General features: G+C 36.1%; 1 non-coding gene across 1 annotated transcript; it reads right to left on the bottom strand.

The window, feature by feature from the left end:
* Window positions 1-7519: 7519 nt before the first annotated feature.
* Window positions 7520-7591, bottom strand: TRNAG-UCC. Its single transcript has one exon. It is a non-coding gene; the product is annotated as a tRNA-Gly (tRNA).
* Window positions 7592-8764: the final 1173 nt, after the last annotated feature.

The raw sequence follows: 8764 nt of genomic DNA, 5'->3' as shown, positions 1-8764 counted from the left end.
CGTCGCATTAACATTGTCCCTGAATGTTAATACTCGACTAGGAATGATTAAGAGTAGTGTTCCCTATATTATCTCACTATCGGTTCAACTAACCGATTGATATAGGTAAGCACCCTCTACTCAAGGACGCTATTATACTTAGTTTATTTGGCACCAATACAAGTAAGCATAATAACCAAAAACCAAATGCCTTTATATATAAGAATATGATACAATGAGTCCATACAACAATCATCAAATGATTGGCTCTAGGGCTCTAACTAATAGAATTCATGAAGAAAGAGGAGTGTACAACTTGAATTACTCATGCATTGGATGCATTGGATGAAGAGTGGACAATTTAAATTGCTCATGCATTGCATGCATTGGATGCATTGGATTCATTGGATGAAGAGTGAACCATTTGAATTGTTCATGCATAGGATGCATTGGATTCATTGGATTAAGAGTGAACCATTTGAATTGCTCCTGCATAGGATGCATTGGATTCATTGGATGAAGACAAATATTAATGTCAATCAAGGCAATTGCATTAAGGCATGAGGCAATTTCATGAATCTATAAAAGAGAGTCTTTCATGATGACTTTTTGATGTTCTTGCTCTTCTTCCTCCTCCTCTCTTCCACTTGCCGAAACTTCCAAGAAGGGTTGCTAGCACAACCTTTGGTTGTTTCATTCTCCACTTTGTGAGTTTGTGAGACAAACAAGATTTGTTCGTATGGATACCATAGAGGCGCGGCCACTTGATCGCGCTAAGATCCGCATCTAAAGAAACGTTGCTGTCAGGATTGCGAAGGGCACACAACAAAGGTATAACTTTCTCATGTAGAAAATTAGTACTTAGTATATGGTTTCCTTTCGCATGGATCTTCTGGAAAGGAACTAGATGTTTTCCGCTGCGCTTTCGCGTGTTTAGCGCCCTAGTTCCTTACACTGTGGGTCGTGCTCATCCCTATACGTGCATATTATTGGGAAGTTTAACCATGGTTAATTAAGAAGAATTTTTTTTTGTAATAAGACAATTGAACGATATTAAGGAAGGAGACGAACAAACAAACAAAATGCTATTGACTACTAATAAAAGGGTATAGATTCCTAACAAAAACATAAACTTAAATCTTACCAAGCAAATAACTCTCCTTGATCATCCGAATAACTGAGAGAACCACAATCCGAGCTTCAATTTGTTTGTATGGTTATGGAAGGTTGTTAATAGATTTTAAATGTGACAAATTTGTAATAAAGATTAAAACAAACGTTGCAACAAATAAAAGGTTTCGAACAATCAAGTACTTACAAAAATTATTGATGGAGGACATGCATGAAACGCAATGTATCGTACAATGTGAGCAAGAGGTTAGTTATCTGAGATATCAACATAGAGGCACCCCTGCGATGTCACTTGTTTATGTGAAACAGAATTGAAGCAACAAAAAACAACTTGACTCTGCAAGTGACACCGAGCATGTTATTGGGTGAGAAGTACTCCGAGGGTCAACCATTTGAGGGATAGGGGATCCGTGTGTTAGGCAACTGTTTTCCATCTAGTACACTCTAACCTCACCAAGGAACATCTTAAACTTTGGACCATCTTAAAATTTAAGCTCGCTCAGCTCTACTTTAACCCATGAATTAAGTTATTTACCCTAGACCTACCATCCAACTCAATCCGTCATCTCTTCCAAGCCTTCATCCCTGACACAAGTTAACCCAACCGCAAACAATCTGAGTGAACTGACAAGCCCAACTAGATTGACTCTTCTCAACATTATCATATGTCCAATTAATAAAACAACATATCACACTCCTACCTAAAGCAACATGCAGCATAATGACACAAGATAGTCGAATGTGCTATAGCACCAATGATAAGAATGCACCGATTTGCTGGGATACCTTTGTGTTAATACCGATTGTTAGCTAGAGCATGCTGATGGTTCTCGTAAAAATTTAAGCCGCATGAATTTTAGATAATCAAAATAAGAATTCGTATAGGAAAAATAAAAACATATAAGCATGGATCTTCGTTTCATCAAGAATATGACATAAGAAAGTAAATAATACATAAACATAATGACAAAGAACTTGATTGAAGAAAAATATAGGTCTTCCGGAGGAGTTAGGGTTGATGGCGCTGAATTCTCTTCGTCATTGAGGAACGAAGAAACGTCTCAAGATTACCCTAATCCTCTGGAGATCAACCCATTATATAGTGCACATCTATTATCAGTCCATCGATAATAATAGATGTGGGACTATAAGTTCTACACATATGAGATCCACATCCAATTACTCTCGAAACCCACTAGATATAAGTTAGCTCACTTTAAGAGTTCGGATCGTATTTACGTGTGCAACTTACAAATAAACCCACCTAATAGGGATAATTATATCCAACACATGCATCCGAACCATCCTCAAATTATACCAATATCGACTACGAAGGTACCTTTGTAAGCCCTCAAATATCAATAGTAATGTTATCAAACTCGCGAGTTGACTCGTAAACTCATATAAAATCGTAAGTTTACTTATGAAATAGAGTAAAATTATGATAAAATCATGTATTAAAGTAAAATCGAATCAAAATCGTAAAATAACATTTAAACTCGTAAAAATATAATCTTTGAGATAATTTTATCGATTTTGTGTCATTAATAAAAGGGGACTATTTTGGATAAAATGATATCGTTTTGTGATGATTTTAGATTTGCACTTGTCAATGATTTATATTAATTTGTTATTTTGTGTTTTATTTATCTTTGGGCTTAAGTTTTATACTTGAATTTATATTTCTATTGTGTCTTCATGACAAGTATTTGACTCTTTAGAATTTTGAAATTATGAGTAGTTTATGATTATATGAATTAAAATGTTATATATTTAGATTTATATTATAATTTGGATTAAAATATTTAATCATCAATTAAAAAGAATTTATTAATTTTTTTTAAAAAAAATTAAAATATGATATAAAATATTATAATTTTATAATTCAATTTTATGACTACACTAATAATTTTATTTAAACTCTTGATTTTGACAACTGATGAATAACTTGTCTGTCACCAATCCCGCTTTGCAAGTGCAGTGCTAATTTTTCTAAAAGCAAATTATTGCATTTCCTTGCGTCAGTTTCCTTGTCAGGTATCGGTAGTTTATGACTTTGACATTGGGAGGATAATACTCCTTCAAACCGCTCCTCAATCAATTCCTTTAGATAATAATCATTAGATCTGTATCTGTACATTAGATTAAAAAAAAAAAAACGTAGAATCAGCGGACAACGGATAAATGAAAACAAAACAATAGGTGAACCTGCGGATAGAATGAAAAGAGTTTTTGTTTGCTGAGTCCACATTTTTTTGATGGGTCCTTACCGTTTTGTTTAGATTTTTTTTTTTAAATTTTCACATCAACTTAATTTTATCTACTGTTAAGTTATTCGTGCGAAGTATTCATTATGTCGTCATGAGTAATCGTATAGATAATTCACTTTAGTAGATTAATATATGATTGAATGAAAAAAATTATTTGTATTAGGAATATATTATAAAAAAAAATTTACAGGCAAAATATACGTGGGGATATATTTCAGGTGTGTTAGATAAACCTATCGACACAACTTTGATATATATACAAAGTTGTTGGATGTTTGAGAGGTCGATAATTCGAAGATTATTAAGTGGATCAATAATTTTCTTTCATACTCCATTGATATTCAGTTGACTAAGTAAGAGACTGCCAAAGAGTTTTGGGATCACCTGACAAGATTATACACCCAGTCTAACTTTGTAAAATAATATTAATTGGAAGCATATATTCACGTATTTCGGCGGCTAGATATGAGCATTTAAGATCTTTATTTTGCCCTCACTAAAAAATAGTACTGTGCTATGAATTTTGCAACGATTTTTTTTTTTAAATTGTTGCAAAAAATTTTGCGACGAAATCTATGACAAAAAAAATTTCATCGTAGAAAAGTTGTCCCAAAATCCTGCTATGAAAATAATAAAATTTGTCATAAATTTTATGACTAATTTTATTTTTGTCGCAAATTTAGTTGGAAATCTGAAAAAAAAAAAAAAAAGTCATAAAATTGAGAAACACATATTTACGACGATTTGTCTTTCCCAAATTCAATGACTAATTGAATTTTCGTCGTAGTTTTTCAATGAAAATAGATTTTGTTGCCAAAACTTAAATTTAAATATGGTGAATTCTGCGACAAATTTTTGGATTCATCAAATATATCCACAACGAATTCCAAAATTCATCGTAGAAATCTTCGATGAATATTATAATCTATCGCAAAAATTTGTAATGAATCAATAAATTCATCGTAGAATCTGTAATGAATTATATGTTAGGGTCGATTTGTAGCTAGAGAAGGGGGGCTGAATAGCTCGCCACACTCGTTGTCTTGCTTCGTGATGATGATTTACAGCGGAATGAAATACGAAACACACTTATAATGCTAACACGAAAGATTTACTTGGTATCCACCTCAAAATGAGGTGACTAATCCAAAGATTCACACACTACACGCTCAGAGAGGTAACCTCCTGAGAGATAAAACTAGTGATCGAAAGAAGGGACAGATCTTCTGAACGAAATCACACACGGGCAACGATTGAACTCCCTTCCCAATCATTGCTAACTGAGACAAATAGCATAGGGCTAGTGCTAACCACACTTTAAGACATTGGGAATCATCCTGCAGGGAAGGTAATCAAGCCATAGAGAGGACTTGCAAGACTCGCCAACGACCGACCGATTGCCAAACCGCAAAGGAGGGATAGACCCAAGCTTCTGGGGAACAAGGGAATTAAGGAAATTGAAAGCGGAATGAATCATACTAACCAACAACAACGACTCGACCTAAAGGTCGAGTAAGAAACATAAAGGAAACCTACCACACACTCGACCTAAACGGTTGAGGGAGAAAAACTTAAATACAAATAGCAATCCTAAGAAACCTCTCCACAATGGAAAACACTCCTTTTCGGTAACTACTGAAAGAGGAGAAGCTTTGTACAAACCCACACAACAAGATACAACACACGCAAGAAGAAAAATATAAGAATACAAAGTAAAACCTCTTCTTGCTTGACCTTGTTGTTGAAGAACGCCTCTTGAACCTTGGAAGTGCAACAACACTTGTTCCCAAGAGCTTCCAAGAACTGGCGGTGAGTGCCGGACAAGATCGCATGAGCTGGAGAAGAAAGGTTGCCATGTTTAAACATTTCATCGCCTTTATATTTGTGTTTCTAGGGCTTCCAATCGATTGGGGCTCCTCCCAATCGATTGTCATGTCAGATCCCAGCGATCACGACATTCCAAAGCCTGCATCCTGCGCAACAGTCGTATCTCAATCGATTGACCAATCGATTGAAGAGGCTTGGGTCGTTCAGTCGATCGATTCAGAGCGCCTTTATGCTCTCGCTGGAAATGCCTGAATCAATCGACTGATCGATTCATGCTTCCTCACGTCACGTGAGAAATCCAGCCCCAATCGATTGACCGATCAATTTACGATGCTCAATCAATCGGATGATCGATTGGGGAAGCTTCTGTCATAGCGATTCAGGCTCCCAATCGATCAGCTGATCGATTGGGCTAGCCTTCACTCGCAGCCACCTCCAATCGATCGAGTGATTGATTAGGCTGCGGTTCAATTGATCGGTTGATCGATTGCCCTTCCTTTGACTTGCTTAACTCAAGTTCAAGGTTTCCAATTCCAACATCCGGTCAACCGTGACCTGTTGGAACTCCTCATGCCTAGCATCCGGTCAACCTTGACCTGCTAAGACTTTTTCACCAAGTGTCCGGTCAATCCTTTGACCCACTTGGACTTTTCTCCTCGTGCCAAGTGTCCGGTCAACCTTGACCCACTTGGACTTACCGTCCACCAGATGTCTAGTCATCCTTGACCCATCTGGATTTCCTTGTGCCAAGTATCCAGTCACTCCTCTAACCTACTTGGACTTCTCAACACCAGGTGTCCGGTCAACCTTGACCCACTTGAATTTCCACGTGCCTAACTTCACTCACCAGGTATTTCCTTCTACCTAGCTCCACTCACTAGAACTTTCTTCTGTCTGACTTCACTCACCAGGACTTTCACCTAGCTTCACTCACTAGGATTTTTCTTTGCCTAGATTCACTTACCAGGACTTTCACCTAGCTTCAATCACTAGGATTTTCACCTAGCTTCAATCACTAGGATTTTCACCTAGCTTCACTCACTAGGATTTTTCTACTGCTCGGCTTCACTCACCGGGACTTTCATCTGCTTGGCTTCACTCACCAGGGCTTTCACCTAACTTCACTCACTAGAATTTTCACCTGGCTTCACTCACCAGTATTTTTCCCCTGCCCGACTTCAGTCACCTGGACTTTCATCTGCCTGGCGTCACTCACCAAGATTTTCCTTTGCCTAACCTCCAATTAGGACTTTTCCAATCAAGTATCCAGTCAACCTTGATATACTTGACTCTTCTTCACATCAAACTGGTCATCCCTTGACCAGAGAGGAATTGCACCAATAATTTCCTCAATCGGACGATTGCATCTGTAATCTCCATGTATTGTCAAACATTGAAACTCAAACATCAAGACTCAAGCTTGAGCCAACTCCAGTTAGGACTGTCCCGCCCGGGTATGACTAGGACAGTTCGGGATGATCTGTCAGACATAACACCTGGCCTAAGTCTGGATATAATCGAGTTGTGACAACTTGATCAGTCAGAGCAAGTCAGGCCTCACCCCAATTGTATATCCTGATTCAGATATGGTATCCTGATCTGTAAGTACCAAATCGGGCATCATGCGGTTGATGACACCAGACGGTCCTACCTCTTCTTTCCCTAACTGCTGACTGTCACATCCTCTTGACTGTTAACTACCACGCCCCCTTGACTTCTGACTGTCACGTCTCTTTGACTTCTGACTGTCGCATTTCCTTGACTTCTGACTGTCACGTCTCCTTGACTTCTAACCACCACGTCTCCTTGACTTCTGACCACCATATCCCCTTGAATTCTAATTGTCATATTCCCATGACTCCCGATGACCGAACCCTACCATTATACATCGTATCAATTATCAATGGAAGAACTTTCTTGCACATAAATTAGATGACTGGCGCAGGAGCAACTTGCTATCGGAAAAATGGATAATTAGAGATATATAAACGGGAGAGAAAAAAACAAAAAATAAAGAAAAATGAAGACTGATCGTTTTTTCCCCCTCTCATTTGAACTCATACTCTGATATCACTATGGCAAGTTCTTTTTCCAACGACAACTCTAAGATCATTTTAGAATCTGCATGTAGATTAGCAACATCCATCATATGAAGTTTCTATCCATGATAATGAACAATGATAAGTACAGTTTTCAGTTTTCACATTTGATGCCCAGTTATATTAAGCAAAAGAATTAAGTTTCAGTTTTCATATCACTATTATTTGAAAATACAATTTATTTAGCAGAAACAACAAAAAACCACAAAAAGTTGCGTTTGCCGGGAGTCGAACCCGGGTCTATTGCTTGGAAGGCAATTATCCTAACCGTTGGACTACAAACGCTAGGTGCATATAGTTTTTTAATAAATTTATAAAAGTAAAATTTTAATTAACAACCCAAAGATTTTTCAATAGTTAAAGATTCGCACATTTGCATTTTATTTATTTTTTGTTATATTAGATATTTGATACAAGGATAGGGGTGAGGGAAAACTCACAATAGATATTTTATCCGATCTAATTCAACTCAAAAACTCAAATTGTTATATACATAGTAATCACTTATTAACCATCTTTGTTGCTAAACTAATGATGCAATATCAAAACCAAAATCTCATAATTCAAATTTTATAAATGACAAAGATGATTAACATACACAATCAATTATTTTAGAAAAGAAATAATCCTATCTGAGAATAAATTTTTATTCTCTAAACAAAATGTTATAAAATAGAAATCACTTCAATCACCATTTTATTAAATAAAATAATCTTCCAAAGCAAATAAAATAATCTTCCAAAGCAAACTTTTATAAAGACTAAAAGTTTTAAAAATTAAATTCTTAATCTGTGCTATATTTAACAATTTGTATTTAATAATAAATTGCCAAAATAAATTATAGCAACAAACACTTGACTATTATATTTACATTTTATATATTTGAATTTATTATATTTCACCAAATAGGTTTTGAATTTTGTTGCATTAAGTATGAGTTGGGATTCAATTAAAATCTCATATTGAAAAGATTTAGAAAAGATCATGTGTTTATAAAAATGTGTGATATCTCTATTGGCACAAGGCATCTTGAATAGAGCCCAAGATCAAAGGCATGAGGGTCTAGGCCTAAAGTGGACAATATCATGTCATTGTGGAGATATGTAAATATCCTTTGGTCCCAACAATATCAAAGTCATAATCTAGACTAGATGTCATGTGAGGTGGTCTTGAACGAAGTTGAGGGTAGGCTCGGTGCAGGTCAGGGTGACCGGATGTTCACGGAGAGACCCCAGAGCAGATTAGACATTTGGTACCATTGCCACTAGGAAAATATACCATTAGTTCTCTTTGGTTATATAAGATCAAAACTAAATCTAATGGATCTATTGAATGATACAAAACTCTTCTTATTACTAAAGATTATTATCAGGAGTATGGGATGGATTATGAGGAAACATTTGCTCCTGTTATAAAAATAATGACTGTTCATACTCTGATTATTGTTACTTCTATTTG

The sequence above is a fragment of the Zingiber officinale genome, chromosome 6A, assembly GCF_018446385.1.
Source record: "Zingiber officinale cultivar Zhangliang chromosome 6A, Zo_v1.1, whole genome shotgun sequence".
NCBI lineage: Eukaryota > Viridiplantae > Streptophyta > Magnoliopsida > Zingiberales > Zingiberaceae > Zingiber > Zingiber officinale.
This window is presented reverse-complemented; position numbering and strand designations above follow the sequence as displayed.